This window comes from Eschrichtius robustus, chromosome 1, assembly GCF_028021215.1.
Source record: "Eschrichtius robustus isolate mEscRob2 chromosome 1, mEscRob2.pri, whole genome shotgun sequence".
NCBI lineage: Eukaryota > Metazoa > Chordata > Mammalia > Artiodactyla > Eschrichtiidae > Eschrichtius > Eschrichtius robustus.
In genome coordinates this window covers 53,489,063-53,516,234 of record NC_090824.1, presented here as the reverse complement: position 1 = coordinate 53,516,234, position 27,172 = coordinate 53,489,063, and positions in this window count along the sequence as shown.

Below are 27,172 nucleotides of genomic sequence, written 5' to 3'. Positions count from 1 at the left end.
TTCCCATCAGTAATTATCTTAAATGTATATGGATTAAATTCCTTAATCAACAGACATAGTGTGGCTGAGTGGATAGAAAGCCTATATGCAACTATATAGTATCTACAAGAGATTCACTTTAGATATAAGGACACATACAGAATAAAATCGAAAGGATGGAAGGAGATACTCCATACGAATAGTAACCAAAAGAATGCAGGAGTGACCATACTTATATCATACAAAATAAATTTTAAGTCAAAAACTGTAAAAAGAGACAAAGGACATTATATAATGATAAAAGGATCAATTCAGGAAGATATAACAATTATAAATATATATGCATCTAACATCAGAGCACCCAAATAAATGATGAAAACATTGACAGAATTGAAGGGATAGAGAGTAACACAACAGTAGATTTCAACACCTCACTTTAATAATGGATAGAACCACCAGTTATAAGTTCAATTAAGAAACATGACACTTGAATAACAGGGTAGATTAATTGGACCTCACACAGATACAGAACATTCCACCCTAATACAGAAGAATACATTTTTTTCTTAAGTGCACACAAAACTTCTTTCAGGATAGATCACATGTTAGGTAACAAAACAAGTCTTAAGAAATTTAAGAAGATTAAAATCAGACCAAGTTCTTTTTTGACCACAATGCCATGAAACTAGGAAGCAACACCAAAAGGAAAACTGGAAAATTCACAAATATGTGGAAATTAAAAACACACACTCTTAAACAGCCAATGGATCAAAGAAGAAATCACAAGAGAAAATAGAAATTATCTTGAGACAAATGAAAATATAACACAACAAAATTTATGAGCTGCATAAATGAGTAAAAGCAGTACTAAGAGGGAAGTTTCTATCAGCAAACACCTATACTAAAAACAGAAAAATCTCAACTGTACAAGCTAGCTTTAAACCTCAAGCAACTAGAAAAAGAACAAACTAAGCTCATCAGAAGGAATGAAATGATAATGATTACAGCAGGAAAAAAATGAAATAGAGAATAGAAAAACAAGAGAAAAAACCAAAGTTGAGTTTATTTTTAAGAGATCAACAAAATTGACAGACCTTTAGCAAGACTGACTGTAAAAAAATAGAGAATATTTCAATAGAAATAAACAGAAATGAAAGAGGAGACATTTCAACTGATACCACAGATAAAAGAATACTAAGAGACTACTATGAACCTATATACTAACAAACTGGATAACTTAGAAGAAATGAATAAATTCCTAGAAACATACAACCTACTTAGATCTAATCAAGAAGAAATAAAAACCTGAACAGATTGTCACCAGTAAGGAGACTAAATCAGTAATCAAAAATCTCCTAGCAAAGAAATTCCCAGGACCTCGTGCCTTCACTGGATAATTTAATGAAACATTCAATAGCACCAATCCTTCTCAAAGTCTTCCAGAAATGTGAAGAGGAGGGAACACCTTCAAACTCATTTTATTAGGCCAGCATTACCCTATTACCAAAACCAGATAAAGATATGCTAAGAAAAAAAAAAACTGTAATATCCCTGATACAGAGGTAAAAATCTCAACAAAATACTAGCAGACTGAATTCAACAGCACATTAAAATAATTATACACCATGATCAAATGAGATTTGTCCCTGGAATGCAAGGATGGTTCAACATATGAAAAAATATATAATATACTACATTAACAGAATGTAGGTCAAAAACCACATGATTATCTTAATTGATGCTGAACAGCATTTGACAGAATTCAACAATCTTTCATGATTAAAAAAAAAACAAACTAGGAATAGAGGAAAATTACTTCCACATAATAAAGACCATATATGTAAAGCCCACAGATAACATTATTCTCAATAGTAAAAACCTTAAAGCTTTTAATCTAAAATCAGAAACAAGGTAAGGATGCCCAGTCTTGCCACTTCTATTTAACATAGCACAGTGAGTCCTACCCAGAGCAATTAGGTAAGAAAAAAGTACAGTTGACCCTTGAACAACCTTCATTAGAACTAACCAGGTCCATCTATACATGGATTTTTTATCAATAATTATACAATTGGTCCTCCCTATTTGCAGGTTCTGCAGCTGTGTATTCACAAAACCACTAGTCAAATTTCAGTCTGTGGTTGCTTGAATACATGGGTGCAGAAACTGTGGATATAGAGAGCCAACTGTACTATGCCATTTTATATAAAGGTCTTGAGCATCCATGGATTTTGGAATCCAAGGGGGATCCTGGAACCAATTCCCTGTGTATACTGAAGGACAGCTGTAAAATGCTTCTGAAATGAAAAGGAAGAAGTTAAACTATCTTTGTTTACAGATGATGATCTTATGTGTAGAAAACCCTAAAGATTTCACAAAAACCTGTTGAAACTTTATTTATTTATTTAATAAATTCAAGAAAGTTACAGGATGTAAAATACACATGCAAAAAATTAGTTGTAATTTTATATATACAGATAACCATACACAAATATAACTATTGCTTAAACTGTGTTGTTTATGTTTAAACATCAACTCTTTACAAAACTTCCACTAGATATTGATTTTATCATAGAGTTCTAACAGGTATTATGTAAGTATGTAAACTGCCATTCATGCATTTAAAATATCCAAATGATTGACTCAGCTGACATATTAGAGAACATGACACTTCATAAGCCCAGTAAAAAATATGCTGGGGAATTGGGCTACCTGGAGAATAAGGGAGGTTAAGTCGCAATAGAAGTGTTGATTCATGGAGTTTTTCAAGGTGCTGTGCTTGATACTTTAGGATAGTATTAGAGACATTTTTGAGAAATACTTTTGGTAGTTTTAATGTTTGTAGTAAGATTTTCATAAAAAAGAAAAAACAAACATGATTGCTTGTCTTTATTTGTAAGTATTGTTTCCTGTGTGGGAATAAAGCACATACTGGCCTTAGAGTCTTGGACAATAGAACCTTGCATAATAGCATCATGATTTTAGTTTTAAGATTAAGAACATAAAATTCTTCATCTGAATAACTGAGATGAAAATGATTAAATAATAGGATAAAGTCTTAAGCCACATGAATTGAATTCCTGCAATGTTTCATTCCTCTTTTACATCTACTGTTTTAAGAATTGACACCATTAGTGCATGCATGAACTGAACAGAATAAGCAAACCACTCTATGGAAATATTTGAAGTAATAGTATTAAAATAATCAGGAGTTTTCAAACTTATTTTTTTAATGATGTATTCTTTGTTTCATCTATTTTATCTGAGTCAAAATTAATATGACATTTGTATTAATCTGACATTCCTCCAAATAATTTGAATACTTAATTTGGATATCAACCTTTATTATTTTTCTGAAGTGAAGCATATCTCATGTGACCATTTCAAGGTTGGCATGTCTACTGCAGTTAAGTAGCATTCCGTAAAAATCTCCTGAAAATGAATCACACCTCTCTTACAGTCTCCTCAGGTATGCAAGCTGACCCAAGTCTAGTTGATGATCCAGCTTGGTTTCTATTAATCTTGGGAACTGACCATAATTTAATTTCTGATTATTGTTCCACTCTAAGCAGGTCAAAATAAGTACCCCCTTACTCATTTGTGCTTTTATCCAAGTAAAAGCACCTCTTCAGAATTGAGGAAGAGGTGGGTAATCAGAAAAGGAGAGCCTCTGGGGTTGTTCAACCTCTAGGCAGTTATTTGGAGCTCTGCTCCTGTTTTAAACACAGGCAAGTTAAGGCAGCAAATATTGAGCTCTGTAGTTAATTCTCCTTTCTAATCTTTCCTATGGTGACCTCAGTGCTTCATTAGAACTATGACATTAAAAGCCAATGTGTTTTTTAATACTTTTAATATGGCACGTGTGATGGTTAATTTTATTTGTCAACTTGGCTAGGCTGTCATACCCACTTATTTATAATCATAAACTAACCTAGGTGTTACTGTAAAGGTATTCTGTAGATGTGGTTAACATCTACAATTAGTTGAGTTTAAGTAAAGGAGATTAACCTCAGTAGTGTGAGTGGGCCTCATCCAATCTGCTGAAAGGCCTTAGGAGCAAAAACTGAAGTTTCCTGAGGAAGAAGAAATTTTGCCTCAAAACTGCAGCATCAGCACCTGCCTAAGTTTCCAGTCTGCCAACTTTGCCTGTGGATTTTAAACTTTCCAGTCCCCTGTCCGATTGTGTAAGCCAGTTCCTTAAAACACCTCCCTCCCTCCCTCCCTCTCTCTCTCTCCCTCCCTCTCCTTCTCTCTCTCTCTCTCTTTCTCTATAGTGAGAAAACTGAGGCTCAGAAACATTTAGGAGCTCACCTAATGTCATACAATTATTAAGTGGGAAGAGAGAGACACAATGTAAGCATTTTGATCTCAAAGCCATTTTATTCCCACTTTACCAAACTTCTTCATCCTATAAATTGAACTTAGCTATTAATTTTATCATTGCTGTCAGGCAGAAACACCTTAAATCACTCTGTGATTACTGTAAATTTTAAGGGTAATAATGTTTTGGTGTGTGGGGAGAATATTGAGTAAGACTTCAGTAAGAGACATGCAAATCATATTTGCTATTTAATGCAACAAGAGACATAAATTCAAAAAATAAATGTGAACCTTGTTAATAATTTTGCAATAGAAGGAGCTACTCTGGAAAACATTAGGGTAGTTTAAAAAGTTTAGAGACAAAAATTCAGGTTTCTGAAATCTGCTTTTAGTGTGACTGAGCAAGCTCCTATCAGACTGATCCTCCCAGAGATAACAACACTGAATTCTGGACAGAAAAACAAAAAATCTAAACAAAACAAAAACCAAAAATTACTGGAGACTGAATAAAAGAACATAAAATCTATAGGAAAATAAGCACTTGGTAAAAGGGAACAGGAAATGGGGAAATTCTGATTTCTGTGGCTTTTAAACTAGACGAAAACTGCAGCTAACACTTCAGAGTCTGTCTAAGACTCCAACAGAAGAATCAAAGAACAGAGTTTGGGGCAACAGCAGCTGCTGGAGAGTAAAACAGTAGGGAACAGGAATTTGGGGTGAACACAAGCTTCTGGAAAAGAGACAGCCAGAGGGGGAAACCACATATTGTGTATACACTCTGTGCTCAAATTTTTGGCTGACTCACAGGAAAAACTCTAAGCAATCTAACTAAAAATAGAGGAATTGAACTAAAATTTTATTAGTTTGTGAATAATCAAGTTATTTGCTTCCTGAAGTAAAAATAAATAACAATACTCCTCAGGGAAATATAGCATAATCTGGGTCTGCACAACATAATTTTCACAATGTTGCAGATACAATCCAAAATTACTTGCAATAAAGTAACCAGGAAAATGTAACTTAAAGAATGTCAACATAGAAAGCCCTGATATGAGCAACTGTTGTAATTATTCAGAAAAAGGATTTTAGAGTAGCTCTGTTAACTCTGCACAGTGATTCTAAAGGTTTTTCGAAAATATCCTCATAATGAATGAACAGATAGAAAATATCCACAGTCAAATGCAAATAGTGAAAATTTCACTGAGTGGGCTTACTGGAAAAATGGAGACAACAAAGGAAGTAGTCAGTGAACTTGAAGAAAGATCATTAGAAATTACCTAATCTAAAGAATAGAGAGAAAAAAGGATAAAATTAACAACTCAATAGAGATTGATCCTATATTTAACTGGACTCCCAGAAAGAGGGGAGAAGTACAATGAGGCAGAAAAAACATTTGAAAAAAGTAATGTTTTAAAATTCTCCAAATTTGTGAAAGTCACAAATTAACAAATTCAAGGGGGTGGGCTCAAGATGGTGGACTAGGAGGACATGGAGTTCTTATCTCTGCACTAATTAGCGCACCTACTAGGCGCTGGTTGGGGACCACAGACACCTAAGGGGATTGGAGGAACCCCCAGTGACTGGGTAGGATGTGGGGGGTAGTGAGGGGGGAGGAGAAGTGGATGTGGGATGGAACCAGTGCCCCTGAGGGGCGACTGGGGGAGAGGAAAGGATCCCATGCCTGGAGGGGGAAAGGGGGACCATTGGGAGGGTAGAAGATCAGAAGGGCGTGTGGCCAGCATTTCCCCTGCCCACTTGGGCCCTGGGGAACCTGCTGAGATCCCAGGCCGGATCCTCTGCCCACCTAGGCCCCTCCAGCTGCATGGGTCCTGAGGGAGTGGGAGGCAGGGTAGGGGGAGCAAAAGTAAAGGCTGGATCAACAGGACCGGCACCCCTGGGGGGCAGCTGGGGAAAGGGAGGAGTTCACAGACTCAGTGGGGCCCACCCATGGTTAGGGGTTCAGTGGCAATGGGGGAGAACCTCAGGAGAGCTGAGGAATGGAAGAGAGTGTGGCCAGCACTTTCCCTGCCCACTAGAGCACTGGGGAGCCTGTTGGGCTCCTGGGCCTAACTTCCACCCTTGGAGGATCCCTCTGGCAGTGCACAGCCTAAGCCCCGCCCATATATCCCCACCCAGGGCCCTACGTTCTGAGACGCCCTGTGAGACTCCCTAAAACTGGGCTGGGCATAAACCCCGCCCACACACCTTCACCCATGGCTTTACCTCCAAAATCTGGAAATCCAAACTCCAAGGACCCCTCAGGCTATGCTGCCTTTCCCCCTGCCCATACAGGTCCTAAGCCTAAGCTCTACCCCACCCTTAAACATCACACCTGCCTAGGCCCTGCCCCCACCCTAAACCCTGCCCCTGCCTAAGTCCCCCCCCACCCCGATGAAGCTCCGCCCCCCCACAGCCAAGGCCTTTTCCACCTTTCTTTTTTTCCTTCTTCTTCTTTTAGATTGTGGTTCTGTTTTACCTTCTTGTTGTGGATTCATTTATATTTTAATTTTTTCCAATAAACCTTTTATTTTTCTAATTTTATTCTTTATACTTTGTTATTGTTCGGCTCCTTTTGGCTGTTCCCTTTTCTTTTTCCTTTTTTCTTTCTTTTTTATGTTGGGGTTCTGTTTTACCTTGTTATAGTTGTTTCAATTAGATTTTTTTTTTTCTTAATACATTTTTTACGTTTCTAATTTTATTTTATTTTCTATCCTTTGTTATTGTACTGCTGTTTTCTTTTCTTCTGCTGCACCGCATGGCTTGCGGAATCTTGGCTCCCAGGCTGGGGGTCAGGCCTGAGCTCCTGTGGTGGGAGCACCGAGTCCAAACCGCTGGACTAACAGAGAAGCACAGACCCCAGGGAAGATTAATTGCAGCGAGACCTCCTGGAGGTCCCCATCTTGGCACCAAGACCCAGCTCTACCCAAATGCCTGCAAACTACAGTGCTGGATGCCTCAGACCAAACAACCAGTAAGACAGGAATACAGCCCCACCCATCGAAAAAATTGGGATGACAAAATAATATGTTACAGACGAAGGAGCAAGGTAAAAACCTACAAGACCAAATAAATGAATAGTAAATATGCAACCTACCTGAAAAAGAATTCAGAGTAATGAGGGTAAAGATGATCCCAAATCTCAGAAATAGAATGGAGAAAATACAATAAACGTTTAACAAGGACCTAGAAAAACTAAAGAGCAAACAAACAGTGATGAACAACTCAATAAGTGAAATTAAGTATACTCTAGAAGGAATCAATAGCAGAATAACTGAGGCAGAAGAACGGATAAGTGAGCTGGAAGACAAAATGCTGGAAATAACTGCCATGGAGAAGAATAAAGAAAAAAGAATGAAAAGAATTGAGGACAGTCTCAGAGACCTCTGGGACAACATTAAACACAGCAACATTCAAATTGTAGGGTCCCAGAAGAAGAGAAAGAGAAAGGGTCTGATAAAATGTATGAAGAGATTATATAGTCAAAAACTTCCCAAATATGGGACAGGAAATAGCCACCCAAGTCCAGGAAGTGCAGAGAGTCCCATACACGAAAAACCCTAGGAGAAACACACCAAGACACATATTAATCAAACTAACAAAATTACATTCAAAGAAAGAATATTAAAAGTAGCAAGGGAAAGGCAACAAATAACATACAAGGGAATCCCCATAAGTTTATCATCTGATTTCTCAGCAGAAACTGCAGGCCAGAAGGGAGTGGCAGGATATATTTAAAGTGATGAAAGAGAATAACCTGCAACCAAGATTATTCTACCCAGCAAGGATTTCATTCAGATTCAATGGAGAAATCAAAAGCTTTACAGACAAGCAAAAGCTAAGCGAACTGAGCACCACCAAACCAGCCTTATGACAAATGCTAAAGTAACTTCTCTAAGAGGGAAATACAAGAGAAGAAAAAGACCCACAAAAACAAACCAAAATCAATTAAGAAAGTGGTAATCGGAACATACATATCGATAATCACCTTGAATATAAATGGATTAAATGTTCCAACCAAAAGGCACAGACTGGCTGAATGGATACAAAGCAAGACCTGAATATATGCTGTCTACAGGAAATCCACTTCAGACCTAGAAACACAAACAGACTGAAAGTGAGGGGATGGAAATGGATATTTCATGAAAATGGAAATCAGAAGAAAGTTAAAGTAGCAACACTAACATCACACAAAATAGACTTTAATAAAGACTTTTACAAGAGATAAGGAAGAACACTGCATAATGATCAAGGGATCAATCCAAGAAGAAAACATAACAATTACAAATATTTATGCACCCAGCACAGGAGCACCTCAGTCGATAAGGCAAATGCTAACAACCATAAAAGGGGAAATCGACAGTAACACATTAATAGTGGGGGACTTTAACACTCCACTTACACCTATGGACAGATCATCCAAACAGAAAATAAATAAGGAAACACAGCTTTAAATGACAAAATGGACCAGATAGATTTAATTGATATATAAAGGACATTCCAACCGAAAGTGGCAGAATACATTTTCTTCTCAAGTAAAGACAAAATATTCTCCAGGATAGATCATATCTTGGGTCACAAAACAAACCTTGGAAAATTTAAGAAATTTGAAGTCGTATCAAGTATCTTTTCTGACCACAATGCTGATATTAGAAATCAGTTACAGGAAAAAAAAAAACTGAAAAAACACAAATACATGGAGGCTAAACAGTATGCTACGAAATAACGAAGAGATCACTAAAGAAATCAAAGAGGAAATAAAAAAATACATAGAGACAAATGACAATGAAAACATGAGGACCCAAAACCTATGGGACGCAGCAAAAGCAGTTCTAAGAGGGCAGTTTATAGCAATTCAATCTCACCTCAAGAAACAAGAAAAATCTCAAACAACGTAAACTTACACCTAAAGCAACTAGAGAAAGAACAAAGAAAACCCAAAGTTAGTAGAAGGAAAGAAATTATAAAGATCAGAGCAGAAATAAATGAAATAGAAATGAAGAAAACAATAGCAAAGATAAATAAAACTAAAAGTTGGTTGTTGATAAGATAAACAAAATTGATAAACCTTTAGCCAGACTCATCAAGAAAAAAAGGGAGAGGATGCAAATCAATAAAATTAGAAATGAGAGAAATCACAACTGCCACCACAGAAATACAAAGGATTATCAGAGACTACTACAAACAAGTACATGCCAAAAAAATGGACAACCTCGAAGAAACGGAAAAATTCTTGGAAAGGTACAATTTTCCAAGACTGAACCAGTAAGAATTAGAAAATATAAACAGACCTATCACAAGTAATGAAATTAAAACTGTAATTAAAAATCTTCCAACAAACAAAAGTCCAGGACCAGATGGCTTCACAGGCGAATTCTATTAAACATTTAGAGAAGAGCTAACACCTATCCTTCTCAAACTCTTCCAAAAAATTTCAGAGGGAGGAACACTCCCAAATTCCATTCTAGGAAGCTGCCATCACCCTGCTATCAAAACCAAAGATATCACAAAAAAAATTACAGACCATTATCACTGATGAACATGAATGCAACAATCCTCAACAAAATACTAAAAAACAGAATCCAACAACACATTAAAAAGATCATACACCGTGATCAAGTGGGATTTATCCCAGGGATGCAAGGATTCTTCAATATATGCAAAACAAACAAAATGATACCCCATATTAACAAATTGAAGGATAAAAACCATATGATCGTCTCAATAAATGCAGGAAAAGCTTTTGACAAAATTCAACAACACTTATGATAAAAACTCTCCAGAAAGTGGGTGCAGAGGGAACCTACCTCAACATAATAAAGGCCATATACGGCAAACCCATAGCAAACATCATTCTCAATAGTGTAAAACTGAAAGCATTTCCTCTAAGATCAGGAACAAGACAAGGATGTCCACTCTCGCCACTATTATTCAACATAGTTTTGGAAGTCCTAGCCACAGCAATCAGAAAAGAAAAAGAAATAACAGGAATACAAATTGGAGAAGAAGAATTTAAACTGTTACTGTTTGCAGATGACATGATAGTATATATAGAATATCCTAACCATGCCACCAGAAAACTACTAGAACTAATTGTTGAATTTGGTAACATTTCAAGACACAAATTAAAGCATTTTAATTAAAGTTGCATTCCTATACACTAACAACAAAAGATCAGAAAGAGAAATTAAGGAAACAATCCCATTTACCATTGCAACAAAAAGAATAAAATACCTAGGAATAAACCTACCTAAGGAGGCAAAAGGCCTATACTCAGAAAACTATAAAACACAGATGGAAGAAATCAAAGATGACACAGACAGATGGAGAGATATACCATGCTTCTGGATGAGAAGAATCAATATTGTGACAATGACTATACTACCCAAAGCAATCTACAGATTCAATGCAATTCCTATCAAATTACCAATGGCATTTTTTACAGACCTAGAACAAATCATCTTAAAATTTGTATGCAGACACAAAAGACCCCGAATAGCCAAAGCAGTCTTGAGGGAAAAAAACGGAGCTGGAGGAATCAGACTCCCTGACTTCAGATTATACTACACAGCTACAGTAATCAAGACAATATGGTACTGGCACAAAAACAGAAACATAGATCAATGGAACAAGATAGAAAGCCCAGAGATAAACCCACGCACCTATGATCAACTAATCTATGACAAAGGAGGCAAGGATATACAATGGGGAAAAGACAGCCTCTTCAATAAGTGGTGCTGGGAAAACTGGACAGCTACATGTAAAAGAATGAAATTAGAACACTCCCTAACACCATACACAAAAATAAACTGAAAATGGATTCGAGACCTAAATGTAAGACTGGACACTATAAAACTCTTAGAGGAAAACATAGGAAGAACACTCTTTGACATAAACCACAGCAAGATCTTTTTTGATCCACCTCCTAGAGTAATGGAAATAAAAACAAAAATAAACAAATGGGACCTAATGAAACTTCAAAGCTTTTGCACAGCAAAGGAAACCATAAACAAGACGAAAAGACAACCCTCAGAATAGGAGAAAATATTTGCAAATGAATCAATGGACAAAGGATTAATCTCCAAAATATATAAACAGCTCATTCAGCTCAATATCAAAGAAACAAACAACCCAATCCAAAAATGGGCAGAAGACCTAAACAGACATTTCTCCAAAGAAGACATACAGATGGCCAAGAAGCACATGAAAAGATGCTCAACATCACTAATTATTAGAGAAATGCAAATCAAAACTACAATGAGGTATCACCTCACACCAGTCAGAATGGCCATCATCAGAAAATCTACAAACAACAAATACTGGAGAGGGTGAGGAGAAAAGGGAACCCTCTTGCACTGTTGGTGGGAATGTAAATTGATACAGCCACTATGGAGAACAGTATGGAGGTTCCTTAAAAAACTACAAATAGAACTACCATATGACCCAGCAATCACACTACTGGGCATATACCCTGAGAAAACCATAGTTCAAAAAGAGTCATGTACCAAAATGTTCATTGCAGCTCTATTTACAATAGCCAGGACATGGAAGCAGCCTAAATGTCCATCGACAGATGAATGGATAAAGAAGATGTGGCACATATATACAATGGAATATTACTCAGCCATAAAAAGAAATGAAATGGAGGTATTTGTAATGAGGTGGATGGAGTTAGAGTCTGTCATACAGAGTGAAGTAAGTCAGAAAGAGAAAAACAAATACACTATGCTAACACATATATACGGAATCTAAGGAAAAAAAAAAAGGCCATGAAGAACCTAGTGGCAAGACGGGAATAAAGACACAGACCTACTAGAGAATGGACTTGAGGATATGGGGAGGGGGTGGGGTGAGATGTGACAGGGTAAGAGAGTGTCATGGACATATATACACTACCAAATGTAAAATAGATAGCTAGTGGGAAGCAGCCGCATAGCACAGGGAGATCAGCTCGGTGCTTTGTGACCACCTAGAGGGGTGGGATGGGGAGGGTGGGAGGGAGGGAGATGCAAGAGGGAAGAGATATGGGAACATAGTGTATATGTATAACTGATTCACTTTCTTATAAAGCAGAAGCTAACACACCATTGTAAGGCAATTATACTCCAATAAAGATGTTTAAAAAAAAAAAAAAAACTAAAAATAGATTTACCATATGATCCAGCAATCCCACTACTGGGCGTATACCCAGAGAAAACCATAATTCAAAAAGACACATGCACCCCAATGTTCATTGCAGCACTATTTACAATAGCCAGGTCATGGAAGCAACCTAAATGCCCATCGACAGATGAATGGATAAAGAAGATGTGGTACATATATACAATGGAATATTACTCAGCCATTAAAAGGAATGAAATTGAGTCATTTGTTGAGACGTGGATGGATCTAGAGACTGTCATACAGAGTGAAGTAAGTCAGAAAAACAAATATCGTATATTAATGCATGTATGTGGAACCTAGAAAAATGGTACAGATGAGCCGGTTTGCAGGGCAGAAGTTGAGACACAGATGTAGAGAACAGACATATGGACACCAAGGGGGGAAAACTGTGGTGGGGTGGGGATTGTGGTGTGCTGAATTGGGCGATTGGGATTGATATGTATACACTGATGTGTATAAAATTGATGACTAATAAGAACCTGCAGTATAAAACAACAAACAAAACAACTAATACTAAACTTTCATTGGGTTATTTGTATGGAAATATGTTAATATAAATGTTTCAGACATTACATGAAATTTCTAAAAATCTTATATGTTCTGGTATAATGTTATAAGTCATAATTCTAGTTATTACTTTAAAATGTATATCTCAGAAATAACTAAAAAAAAAAAACAAAAAAAAACGGGCCTAGACACATTATAATAAAATTGCTGAAAACCAAAAGATAAGAAGAAAACTTTGGATGCAGCCAGAAAATACATTACATACAAAAAAAAAAAAAAAAGATTTAAATTAACAACTGCTTCTCATCAGAAACCATGGAGGCAAGAAGACTATGAAAGAAATATCTCAAAAGGTGAGTTGGGGAAAAAAAAAACATGACAAAAATAATCTACCCAACCAAAATTCTTTATCTTATAAAATTTCTTTCATAAATGAAAGTGTAATAAAGCTATTTTCAGATTAAAAAAAACAAAAAATGAAAAAAGTTGTTACCAGCATTATTTTTTAACATTTTTATTGGAGTGTAATTGCTTTACATTGTTGCATTAGTTGCTGCTGTATAACAAAGTAAATCAGTTATATGTATACATATATCCCCATCTCCCCTCCCTCTTGTGTCCTCCTCCTACCTTCCCTATCCCACCCCTCTAGGTGATCACAAAGCATGAGCTGATCTCTGTGTGCAGTGCGGCTGCTTCCCACTAGCTATCTCTTTTTCATTTGGTAGTGTATATATGTCAATGCCGCTCTCTCACTTCATCTCAGCTTACTTTTCCCCCTCCCTGTGTCCTCAAGTCCATTCTCAACGTCTGCGTCTTTATTCCTGTCCTGCCCCTAGGTTCTTCAGAAAACCCTTTTTTTTTTTTTTTTTAGATACCATATATATGTGTTAGCATACAGTATTTGTTTTTCTCTTTCTGACTTACTTCACTCTGTATGACAGACTCTAGATCCACCCACCTCACTACAAATAATTCAATTTCATTTATTTTATGGTTGAGTAATATTCCATTGTATATATGTGCCACAACTTCTTTATCCATTCATCTTTCGATGGACACTTAGGTTGCTTCCATGTCCTGGATATCGTAAATAGTGCTGCAATGATCATTTTGGTACATGACTCTTTGAATTACGGACTTCTCAGTGTATATGCCCAGTAGTGGAATTGCTGGGACAGATGGTAGTTCTAATTTTAGTTTTTTAAGGAACCTCCATTCTGTTCTCCATAGTGGCTGTATCAATTTACATTCCCACCAACAGTGCAAGAGGGTTCCCTTTTCTCCACACCCTCTCCAGCATTTATTGTTTGTATATTTTTTGATGATGGCCATTCTGACTGGTGTGAGGTAATACCTCTTTGTAGTTCTGATTTGCATTTCTCTAATGATTAGTGACATTAAACATTCTTTCATGTGTTTGTTGGCCATCAGTACATCTTCTTTGGAGAAATGTCTATTTAGTTCTTCTGCCCATTTTTGAATTGGGTTGTTTGTTTTTTTGATATTGAGCTGCATGAGCTGCTTGTAAATTTTGGAGATTAATCCTTTGTCAGTTGCTTTGTTTGCCAATATTTTCTCACATTCTGAGGGTTGTCTTTTATCTTGTTTATGGTTTCCGTTGCTGTGCAAAAGATTTAAGTTTCGTTAGGTCCCATTTGTTTTTTGGTTTTTTTTTTTCCATTTCTCTAGGAGATGGGTCAAAAAGGATCTTGCTGTGATTTATGTCATAGAGTGTTCTTCCTATGTTTTCCTCTAAGAGTATATAGTATCTGTCCTTACATTTAGGTCTTTAATCCATTTTGAGTTTATTTTTGTGTATGGTGTCAGGGAGTGTTCTAATTTCATTCTTTTACATGTAGATGTCCAGTTTTCCCAGCACCACTTATTGAAGAGGCTGTCTTTTCTCCATTGTATATTCTTGCCACCTTTATCAAAGATAACGTGACCATATGTGCATGGGTTTATCTCTGGGCTTTCTGTCCTGTTCCATTTATCTATATTTCTGTTTTCGTGCCAGTACCATACTGTTTTGATTACTGTACCTTTGTAGTATAGTGTGAAGTCCGGGAACCTGATTCCTCCAGCTCCACTTTTCTTTCTCAAGATTGCTTTGTCTATTCAGGGTCTTTTGTGTTTCCATACAAATTGTGAAATTTTTTGTTCTAGTTCTGTGAAAAATGCCAGTGGTAGTTTGATAGGGTTTGCATTGAATCTGTAGATTGCTTTGGGTCATAGAGTCATTTTCACAATGTTGATTCTTCCAATCCAAGAACATGGTATATCTCTCCATCTGTTTGTATCATCTTTAATTTCTTTCATCAGTGTCTTATAATTTTCTGCATACAGGTCTTTTATCTCCTTAGTTAGTTTTACTTCTAGGTATTTTCTTTTTGTTGCAATGGTAAATGGGAGTGTTTCCTTAATTTCTCTTTCCAATTTTTCATCATTAGTGTATAGGATTGCAAGAGATTTCTGTGCATTAATTTTGCATCCTGCTACTTTACCAAATTCGTTGATTAGCTCTAGTAGTTTTCTGGTAGAGGTTTTATGATTGTTTATGTATAGTATAATGTCATCTGCAAACAGTGAGAGCTTTACTTCTTCTTTTCCAGTTTAGATTCTTTTATTTCTTTTTCTTCTTTGATTGCTGTGGCTAAAACTTCCAAAACTATGTTGAATAATAGTCGTGAGAGTGGGCATCCTTGTCTTGTCTTGATTTTAGAGGAAATGGTTTCATTTCTTCACCACTGAGAACAAGGTTGGCTGTGGGTTTGTCATATATGACCTTTACTCTTTTGAGGTGAGTTCCCTCTATGCCTACTTTCTGGAGAGTTTTTATTATAAATGGGTGTTGAGTTTTGTTGAAAGCTATTTCTGCATCTATTGAGATTATCGTATGGATTTTATCCTTCAATTTGTTAATATGGTATATCACATTCATTGATTTGCATATATTGAAGAATCCTTGCATTCGTGGGATAAACCCCACTTGATCATGGTGTATGGTCCTTTTAATGTGCTGTTGGATTCTCTTTGCTAGTATTTTGTGGAGGATGTTTGCATCTGTGTTCATCAGTGTTATTGCCCTGTAGTTTTCTTTTTTTGTGACATCTTTTTCTAGTTTTGGTATCAGGGTGATGGTAGCCTTGTAGAAAGATTTTGGGAACGTTCCTCCCTCTGGTATATTTTGGAAGAGATTGAGAAGTATATGTGTTAGCTCTTCTCTAAATGTTTGACAGAACTCACCTGTGAATCCATCTGGTCCTGGGCTTGTGTTTAATCATAGTTTCAATTCCAGGGCTTGTGATTGATCTGTTTATATTTTCTATTTCTTCCAGGTTCTGTCTCAGAAGGTTGTGCTTTTCTAAGAATTTGTCCATTTCTTCCAGGTTGTCCATTTTATTGGCATATAGTTGCTTGTAGTAATCTCTCATGATCTTTTGTATTTCTGCAGTGTCAGTTGTTACTTCTCCTTTTTCATTTCTAATTCTGTTGATTTGACTCTTCTCCTTTTTCCTTGATGTGTCTGCCTAATGGTTTATCAATTTTGTTTATCTTCTCAAAGAACCACCTTTTAGTTTTATTGATCTTTGCTATTGTTTCCTTCATTTCTTTTTCATTTATTTCTGATGTGATCTTTATGATTTCTTTCCTTCTGCTAATTTTGGGTTTTTTTGTTCTTCTTTCTCTAATTGCTTTAGGTGTAAGGTTAGGTTGTTTATTTAAGATGTTTCTTGTTTCTTGAGGTAGGATTGTATTGCTCTAAACTTCCCTCTTAGAACTACTTTTGCTGCATCCCATAGGTTTTGGGCCATCGTGTTTTCATTGTCATTTGTTTCTAGGTATTTTTTGATTTCTTCAGTAATCTCTTGGTTATTTTGTAGCATATTGTTTAGCATCCATGTGTTTGTATTTTTTTACAGATTTTAATCCTGTAATTGATATCTAGTCACATAGCACTGTGGTTGGAAAAGATACTTGATATGATTTCAATTTCCTTAAATTTACCAAGGCTTGATTTGTGACCCAAGATATGATCTATCCTGGAGAATGTTCCATGAGCACTTGAGAAGAAAGTGTACTCTGTTGTTTTTGGATGCAATGTCCTATAAATATCAATTAAGTCCATCTTGTTTAATGTATCATTCAAAGCTTGTGTTTCCTTATTTATTTTCATTTTGGTTGATCTATCCATTGGTGAAAGTAGGGTGTTAAAGTCCCCTGCTATTATTGTGTTACTGTGGATTTCCCCTTTAATGGCTGTTAGCATTTGCCTTATGTATTGAGGTGCTCCTGTGTTGGGTGCATAAATATTTACAATTGGTATATCTTCTTCTTGGATTGATCCCTTGATCATTATGTAGTGTCCTTCTTTGTCTCTTGTAATAGTCTTTGTTTTAAAGTCTATTTTGTGTGATATGAGAATTGCTACTCCAGCTTTCTTTTGATTTCCTTGTGCATGGAATATCTTTTTCCATCCCTTCCCTTTCAGTCTATATGTGTCCTTAGGTCTGAAGTGGGTCTCTTATAGACAGCTTACATACGCAGCTTGTTTTTGTATCCATGCAGCCAGTCTCTGTCTTTTGGTTGGAGCATTTAATCTGTTTACATTTAAGGTAGTTATGATATGTATGTTCCTATTACCATTTTCTTAATTGTTTTGGGTTTGTTATTGTAGGTCTTTTCCTTCTCTTGTGTTTCTTGCCCAGAGAAGTTCCTTTAACATTTGTTGCCAAGCTGATTTGTTGGTGCTGAATTCTCTTAGCTTTTGCTTCTCTGTAAGTTTTTTAATTTCTCCATCGAATCTGAATGAGATCCTTGCTGGGTAGAGTAATCTTGGTGGTAGGTTTTTCCATTTCATCACTTTAAATATGTCCTGCCACTCCTTTCTGGCTTGCAGAGTTTCTGCTGAAAGATCAGCTGTTAACCTTATGGGGATTCCCTTGTATGTTATTTGTTTCTTTTTCCCTTGCTGCTTTTAATATTTTTTCTTTGTATGTAATTTTTGATAGTTTGATTAATATGTGTCTTGGTGTGTTTCTCCTTGGATTTATCCTGTATGGGACTCTCTTTGCTTCCTGGACTTGATTGACTATTGACTTTCCCATATTAGGGAAGTTCTCAGCTATAATCTCTTCAAATATTTTCTCAGTCCCTTCCTTTTCTCTTCTTCTGGCACTGCTATAATTTGAATGTTGGTTCATTTAATCTTGTCCCTGAGGTCTCTGAAACTGTTCTCTATTCTTTTCATTCTTTTTTCTTTATTCTTCTCTGCCTTAGTTATTCCCAGTATTTTATCTTCCAGATCACTTATTCATTCTTCTGCCTCAGTTATTCTGCTATTGATTCCTTCTCAGGAATTTTTATTTATTTATTTATTTATTTATTTATGGCTGTGTTGGGTCTTCGTTTCTGTGTGAGGGCTTTCTCTAGTTGTGGCAAGTGGGGGCCACTCTTCATCGCGGTGTGCGGGCCTCTCACTATCGCGGCCTCTCTTGTTGTGGAGCACAGGCTCCAGACGCGCAGGCTCAGTAACTGTGGCTCATGGGCCCAGCCGCTTCGTGGCATGTGGGATCTTCCCAGACCAGGGCTCGAACCTGTGTCCCCTGCATTGGCAGGCAGATTCTTAACCACTGCGCCACCAGGGAAGCCCTCGGGAATTTTTAATTTCATTAATTGTGTTGTTCATCATTGTTTGTTTGCTCTTTTGTTCTACTAGGTCCTTCTTAAACATTTCTTGTATCTTCTCCATTCTATTTCCAAGAATTTGGACCATTTTTACTGTCATTACTCTGAATCCTTTTTCAGGAAGACTGCCTATTTCCTCTTCATTTGTTTGGTCTGGTGGGTTTTTACCTTGCTCCTTCATCTGCTGCGTATTTCTCTGTCTTCTCATTTTGCTTAACTTGCTGTGTTTGGGGTCTCCTTTTTGCAGGCTGCATGTTCATAGTGCCTGTTGTTTTTGGTGTCTGCCCACAGTGGGTAAGCTTGGGTCAGTGGGTTGTGTAGGCTTCCTTGTGGAGGGACCTGGTGCCTGTGTTCTGGTGGATGAGGCTGGATCTTGTATTTCTGGTGGGCAGGACCATGTCCAGTGGTGTGTTTTGGGGTTTCTGTGAACTTAGTATGATTTTAGGCAGCCTCTCTGGTAATGGGTTGGGTTGTGTTCCTGTCTTGGTAGTTGTTTGGCATGGGGTGTCCAGCACTGAAGCTTGCTGGTAATTGAGTGGAGCTGGTTCTTAGTGTTGAGACAGAGATCTCTGGGAGAGCTCTCGCCAATTGATATTATGTGGGGCCAGGAGGTCTCTGGTGGTCCAATATCCTGAACTTGGATCTCCCACCTCAGAGGGTCAGCCCTGACACCCAACCATAGCACCAAGACTGTGTCAGCCACACAGCTGGAGTGCCTTCAGAGTTGGAGAAGCTGGCCTGCAGTGCCTCTCCTTCTGTGCTGCACATTAGAATCACCTGCTTCTTCCTTGTTTTGCCCCATAGGCAGTGTACCACAGAGAAAAACAGTAGCCTTGAAAATAGTCATAGCTCTGAGATGGCTTTTGTTTTTCCTTTGTGCTTAGTCCGGTTTCACTTGCTCACAGGGGGCCACGTGTAGAGGCCTCGCACCTGGCTCTTCCGACCAGAGTTCCTAGTGTGGAATGGCTGCCGCCAACACCTCAGGCTCAGGCGGGCCATCGTTACCAGCATTCTTATATTACCAAATTGTGACAGGAAATTATTCAGGCTCAAGGGAAATGATACTATTGAAAACTCAGATATTCTTGAAGTAATGTATTGCTCCAGAAATGGTAAATATATAGATTTAAGTAAGTATAAAAGACTAATTTTTCTCTTAATTTCTTTAAAATACATATAATTTAGAAATATTTAAACATAGCCTTGTAGGGTGTATGCAATATGTAGAATTAATATATATGAAAACTATAGCATGAAATATAAAGCAGGGATCAGCATATTAGGGCCTATTTTTATAAACATTTTTTTATTGGAATGCTGCTATGCCCATTCTTTTACTTGCTGTCTATGGCTGCTTTTGCACAGAAGTAGCAAAGAGAAACTGGCACAAAAAGCCTAATATATTTACCTACCCCTATTATAAAAGATGGAAGGAGTCCAATGGACATATTTAATTGCTATATTTCTACACTTTACAAGAACTGGTATGATATTAACTCTACGTAACTGAAAAAATAAGGCTGCATATTGCAGTTCACGGGAGCAATTGTTTAAAAATATGAGGTACTGCTAAAACTCCAATACATAAATTCCCATTGGAATTCTAAAAATTAACCTTTAATTCATTCAGAAGAATGCAGAATAATGAAAGAGAGGAGCACAAAAGAGAGGCCAAACAGAGAAAACATAATAAGGTGATAGACAAAACCCTACCATACTAGTAATTACGATAGTAAGAGAATAAAGCTCCAATTAAAAGAGACTGTCTGAACGGACTAAAAAAAGAAAGTCCCAACTTTATGCTGTCTCCAAAATACACATTTCAAATACAAGCAAGTTGGTAGTTTGAAAGTAGCTGAAGGGAAAACAGTGTACATTTGATTCTCATTATTCATAGATTTGATATTTGTGAATTTGCCTACTTGCTAAATTTTGTGTAACCCCCAAATCAGTACTTGCAGAACTTTAATAATTATTTGCAGATATACACAGAGCACTGCAAAACTTCAGTCCCTAACATGCACACTACTAGTAGATGTTAAAGCAACATTCTGCCTTTTTTTATTCTCCTACTATAAACAGGTATCTTATTTGCAGTCTATTTAGTGTCACATGTTTTATATTTTTATGCTTTTTATTGGTTACTTAGCATATTGGTGAAGTGTTGTCCAGGGTTCTAAGCGCAAGGAGTCTGTTATATGCATTATAGAGAAAATACGTTTGTTAGATAAACTTCCTTCAAGCATGAATTATAGTGCTGTTGGCCTAAGTGAAAAAAGTATATAGAAATCCATAAATGCTGACATAAAGGCAACAAAATAAAAAGGAAAATGGAAATGGATGCAATAATAAGTTATAAATATTTGTATTGACAAGAAAATTTTTGGATCATTAATGAGTAAAAGTGATACTGGGCAAATCAAATCAGGATTATAACAACTGGTCTCATTGAATGTGGGTGATACATGGAAAGAAAGAGAAGGTGACAAGTATGGAGAACAGAATATGAGAGCACAATGGAGAAATGAAAAAAGTGTTCTTAAGGAAGAAACCACAAAGATGAAGTCAGATAAAATAATTATTTTTTTATAATTGTTTCCACTCTGGAACAATGTCAGGTTAAAGAATTTTATCATATTTAGAAAAAGATTATAAAAAGTCTATGATTAGAAAAACAGGTAAAATGTTCCAAAAGATTTTTTTTTTTAAAGAAAAGAAGTCTACCAATATCCAGGAGATCAAAATGAGTTGCTTTCAAATGTTCAAAGGACAGCTGGATATTATGAATGCCAAAAGAAATTGTGCTGACAGAGTTTTATACGGAAAAAGTTGTGACTCAAAATTTTTCTACCCTACCACCTTATTTTTATTTTGAAGGCTTATTTTCAAATGGTCGTAGGTTAGAGCATTCATTTAACAACTCCTCCTTACCTGAAAAGTTGTTAAAGCACTTGAAAGTATACTAAAATCAGGTCTACCCCTTACATTCGAGTAGCCTGCTATGAGAGAAAAAAATTGATATTTGATATTTGTATACTGTCTAAATATTTGAAAGCACAAAGAAACAAATAGACAAATAAGACATTTTTTATTCTATTTTATCAAATAACCTTCATAAAGACAAAGTAAAACGTGTGTATAACTTTCTTATGTAACTAAAGTTCAGCAAGGTATCAAAGATAAGAGAATTTAATCCTTATCATGGATTTTTGGATGTCCTGTTGGTGAACCAACAATGTTTAGATAAGTAATAAATAAATAAATGAATAATTCATGTTATTATTTGTTCCATTAAATCTATTTTTCTTTCCTTTTAGTCATACCAATGTTTCTGTAGTTATGATTTTCAATATTTGTGCCCTATTGATAGTAATGAGATAAATGATTAAAATCTAAGTGTAATTTATTTAAAGTATATGAAGTTTGAATATTTTCATTAAGATATGAAGTAATATAAACATTTTTAAAATTAAAATTATTCTATATGTTGTCAAAGGTTTTTTTTCTTTAAAGCATTCAAAATTGCCTATTAAAACAGAGTTAAATATAATTATAATTAATTAATTTTAAATTATAATTAAACATTTAAATAAAATTGAAAAATTTCACATTTTTGTCCATAAAAATGTATTAAATTTTGATATTTAATTAATATTAAATTTTAATATTTGAAGTCTATATGATTGCCAATAAAATAATGTCTCAAGCTACATGTATACAAATTTAAGAATACTGTATGTAATATTATAAAGTATTTATTGTTCACTTTCTAGGTGCAGCTCTTGTGATTGCACATGAATTCATGAATAACTGTACAATGAATAGGAAAACAAAGAGCAGCAAGTAAATGAATGATCATACTGGGTGATAGTTCTTTATTTTTGAGGTATAGTTGATTTGCAATATTGTATAAGTGTCAGGGGTACATCGTGGTGATTCACAAATCACTCTAAAAGATTATACTCTATTAAAGTTATTATAAAATATTGGCTATATTCCCTATGTCATACAATATATCCTGGTGTTTGCACCTCATAATCCTCTACTTTTATCTTTTCCCTACCCCCCTCCCTCTCCCCACAAGTAACAACTAATGTTTTTTTGTATATCTATGAATCTGTTTCTTTCTTCTTATATTCACCAGTTTTATTTTTTAGATTCCACATATAAGTGATAACATCAGTATTTGTCTCTCACTGTCTGACTTATTTTACTAAGCACAGTTCCCTCCAAATCCATTCATGCTGTTGTAAATGGCAAAATTGCATTCTTTTTTATGGCTGAATAGTATTACTTAGTATACTACCTCTTCTTTATTCATTCACCTGTTGATGGACACAGGTTGCTTCCATATCTTGGCAACTGTAAATAATACTGCTATGAACATTGGGGTGCATGTATCTTTTCGAATTAGTGTTTCCATTTTCTTTGGATATATACCCAGGAGTGGAATTGCTGGGTCATATGGTAGTTCTATTTTTAGTTTTTTGAGGAAACTCATTTCTGATTTTATTGATTTGGGCCCTCTCTTTTTCTTGATGACTCTGGCTAAAATTTTTTGTTTTGTTTATCTTTTCAAAAAAAAACAGCTCTTAGTTTCACTGATCTTTTCTATTTTTTTTTTTTTTTTTTAGTCTCTATTTCACTTACTTCTGCTCTGATCTTTATGGTTTCTTTCCTTTCATTAACTTTGGGTTTTGTTTGTTCTTTTTTCTCCCTAGTTCCTTTAGTTGTAAGGTAAGCTTGTTTATTTGAGATTTTTCTTGTTTCCTAAGTTTCTATCACTATAAATTCCCCTCTTTCAACTGCTTTTGCTGTTTCCCATTGGGAGATAGTTCTTTATACAAAAATCAATTGTATTAGCTCTCTGAAATAGAAGACTTTAAAATTAATTAATTTGCCTTTCTCTTTTTAAGCACTCTTTGATTAAATCTCCTTTCACCCTGATATGTCTCCAGCATGGGTTACTGTTTGCTACTCTGTAGAAGGTTGCTCACACCAAACTCAACTGCATTTGGACTAGCTGCCTCTGTTCCAAGAACAGGGGACAAGACATGAGGAGAATAATTTGGCACCTAAATGATGCTAATCATGAGAGACAATGATTAGATTGAGAGTTGTGTTGTTTTGGTACTGAGCACTGGAGAAATGACAAGGCTACCTTGTATTCTTACTAAAACTAAAGTTTTGTTTGTGTCTGTGATAAGCTTGGATTACCTGGGCCTGCAGTGTGGATATGTCGTCCAGTGAAGGACATTACTTTTCTGCTAGTCTAAGTTTTTATAAGACATATGTGAAAAGCAGTCTTGTCATTGGGGAATATGCAGAATACTTGACACTAGGCCTCTGGATTTGGAGGATTAGACACTTAAGGAGTCATCTGGAAAGGCAGTTACCCAGAATCTGGCGACTGGGGAGTCATGAGATTTTGTACTATTTCTGTCATTGGGAAGAAGCCCCAGTCCCATCTGAAGTTGATTTTATATGCAGTTCCTCTCACTGAGAAAAGGGGAGTCTTTAGTCACGGTTTTCTTATTGCTTAGGCTGGCTTCATTTTCATTTTTGGGTAATTCTACTAATTGGACCAGACTGCTCCTCTGCAATCCCTTTCCCAGTAGTAGCAAGGTATTTCTCATTCTCACAATGTATTTTACTAATCAGATAGAATACTTTATGATGTTTGAGGACATTCTAGATCTTTAAACAAACAAAAAATGTTTTTTGAGGGGATTCTTTACCCTTAAGATTAGAAAACATTTTTTATCTATTTCTACAAAAACATTTTAAAGGCAGAGCAATTATTTTCTGCATGCTTTGTTGTTTTAATTGGGAAAGTCTAAAATACTACCTAAGGACAGAAAATTTTCCTCTTCATATCATCTTCCTTGTATGACCAATGAATGGGTGGTATTCTTGGGTTAAATATATTTCTAAAAAATCAGTGAGTGATCTTAATTATTAAACAGCAGTTCATAGGAGAAACAAAGCAGTAAAGACATATATCATATTAATCTTGTTTTTTCAGGGAAGATGAGATCTGAGTGATACAAAAATAGCATATATAACACTTAATTTTTCTAAAAGAAATATGTATATAAAGACAGAAAAGATATATAGCAGCAGTTGTAGCAGCAGGGGTTTTTTTCCAGATAAGGGTATTACAAGTTTTATTTATCCCCCATCTCTGTATTTACGCATATATTATTTTAAAAATTGAGATGTGTGTGCATATAAACATACACACAAAAATTTTTTTTATCTGAAGGCACTTATAATCTAGTAAGGGAGATTTAACATGTACATAGATATCCATCCATGGTAAGTGAAGAAAAATAAGAGTGTCAGAGTATTACAGATGAAGTACCATGGGTGATTAACATGGGAAGATAATATATTAGGTTTTTTTCTTGGCTTCTAGATTTTGCACAGAAAGTATTTTCTTTTCTCCAAGCAAAACACATTGCTTTCTATTTTTCAATTAGATACGTCAGCAGTAATTTTTAGACATGACAATCTCTGAATACCCCTACTAATTGTCTCATACAATTAAATTGAATGAGTTGAGTTTAAAAAAATCAGAAACCCATAATAAATAATTTCAGTTGATAAGTGTATAGAAACTCATTGAGATCACCATAAAATACCAAATAATAGTTAGTGATACTATAGTTTCCATTCATTTTTCAACTTTCCTTGCCATTTTAGACTGCTGATTTTATATTCCTATTTGGGGTGAGGCTATTCATCTATTAATCATTCTTTGATCTCTTCTGCATCCTGGTATAATTTCCCTTTTTCAAAGAACAAAACCACCCACTTAATTTCTTGATATACATCTTTCAATATTATAGTTACTATCCAAAGTATGTTTTATCAAATTCCTTTAGCTATATATTGAGACATGAATTCCAGAGTTAAATAAGTTTGGCAAACACTTTATAATTTATCTACATTTGTAAATCCAAAACAAATTTAAATCTACATTATTTGGGGACTTCCCTGGTGGCGCAGTGGTTAAGAGTCCACCTGCCAATGCAAGGGACATGGGTTTGAGCCCTGGTCTGGGAAGATCCCACATGCCGCGGAGCAGCCCCGTGCACCATAAGTACTAAGCCTGCACTCTGGAGCCTGTGAGCCACAACTACTGAAGCCCATGCACCCAGAGCCCGTGCTCCGCAACAAGAGAAGCCATGGCAATGAGAAGATCGTGCACCTCAATAAAGAGCGGCCCCCGTTCGCCGCAACTGGAGAAAGCCTGTGCACAGCAACGAAGACCCAACGCAGCCAAAAATAAACAAATAAATTTATAAAAAAAAAAATCTACATTATTTGAAAAAAATCAGATTAATGTAATATGTGAAATAGTTTAGCTACAAAGATTTTTGTATAGTTCAAATTCTCAAACTGCCTTACTATGGTATAAGTTTTTTATTTTAAAAAATGGGGATTTCCATTAGTGGGTAGAATTTCTAAAATTTGAGATAAATGAAATCTCTATTTGAGTTACACATAGTAGGCACAAAAATCTTTGAAAATGGCCTGTGGATGGCAGTGTTTTGGTGTTCCAGAAGATAATTATCTCAAGTTGTTTTCCTTCTATGATTCATGTTTATATCTTGCCTCTGAATCATATATAAAAACAACCAGCTGAGTGTATGTTGTCAGCTGGTAAGCACTTTTTAATGAACCAGACCTCACTTTTGTTTGAACATGCATCAACGTTTATGATTTTATTTCAGAACATCACCAGAATAAGGAGCATTTTGGCCAAGAGAAAATTAAATCAGCCAGTGATGAGCACTTATGAACAAGAACAGGCATCTCTAATGGTTCTGTAGCTTATTTTATCTGTTGCTCTATTTCTCCTCTGTGTAGTGTGTTGTGAAGTGTATGATTTATTCATAGAAGATACTGTCACTGTCGAAGGATTGTAGTCTAAACCACTGAAGAGTCTTGACAAAACCCATTAAAGGAAGGGAATAATAATCAAACTATCAAGTATTTACAGACCATGTTTTATTTTTTCCCTTGAATAAATCCTACTGATCATTAAATTTGAACCATATGAAAATGCCAATGTGCAACTATTTTTAACCTACAAAAATTGGGAACTTTACATGATTCAAGGTAATTTATCAGGTTTCAGTCTGGCCAGTGCTGATGGTTCTTAGTGTTTTCATTTCGGTATGAGAAACCAGTAATAATAGACATATTCTCTGAGCAGCAGTCACAAATTAATGTAACCATAAGACAAATGAGTTAGTTATAAAAGTAAAACTGAGGTTTATTTAAGGGATCTTAATAGGACATCAATCACAAGGACAACATGTCTTTTATACTACTGGGGGCAGTTGTCTAAACATGGCTAGTGTTAATCTCCTGTTGATTTACACAGAGTTTCAATTCCACAAAATATGTGAAACTAGTTTATTAGTTTTCTGAGGTCTCTGTGACAAAATACCATGTAATCTGTGGCTTTAAATAATAAAAATTTATTCTCTCACATTTCTGGAGTCTA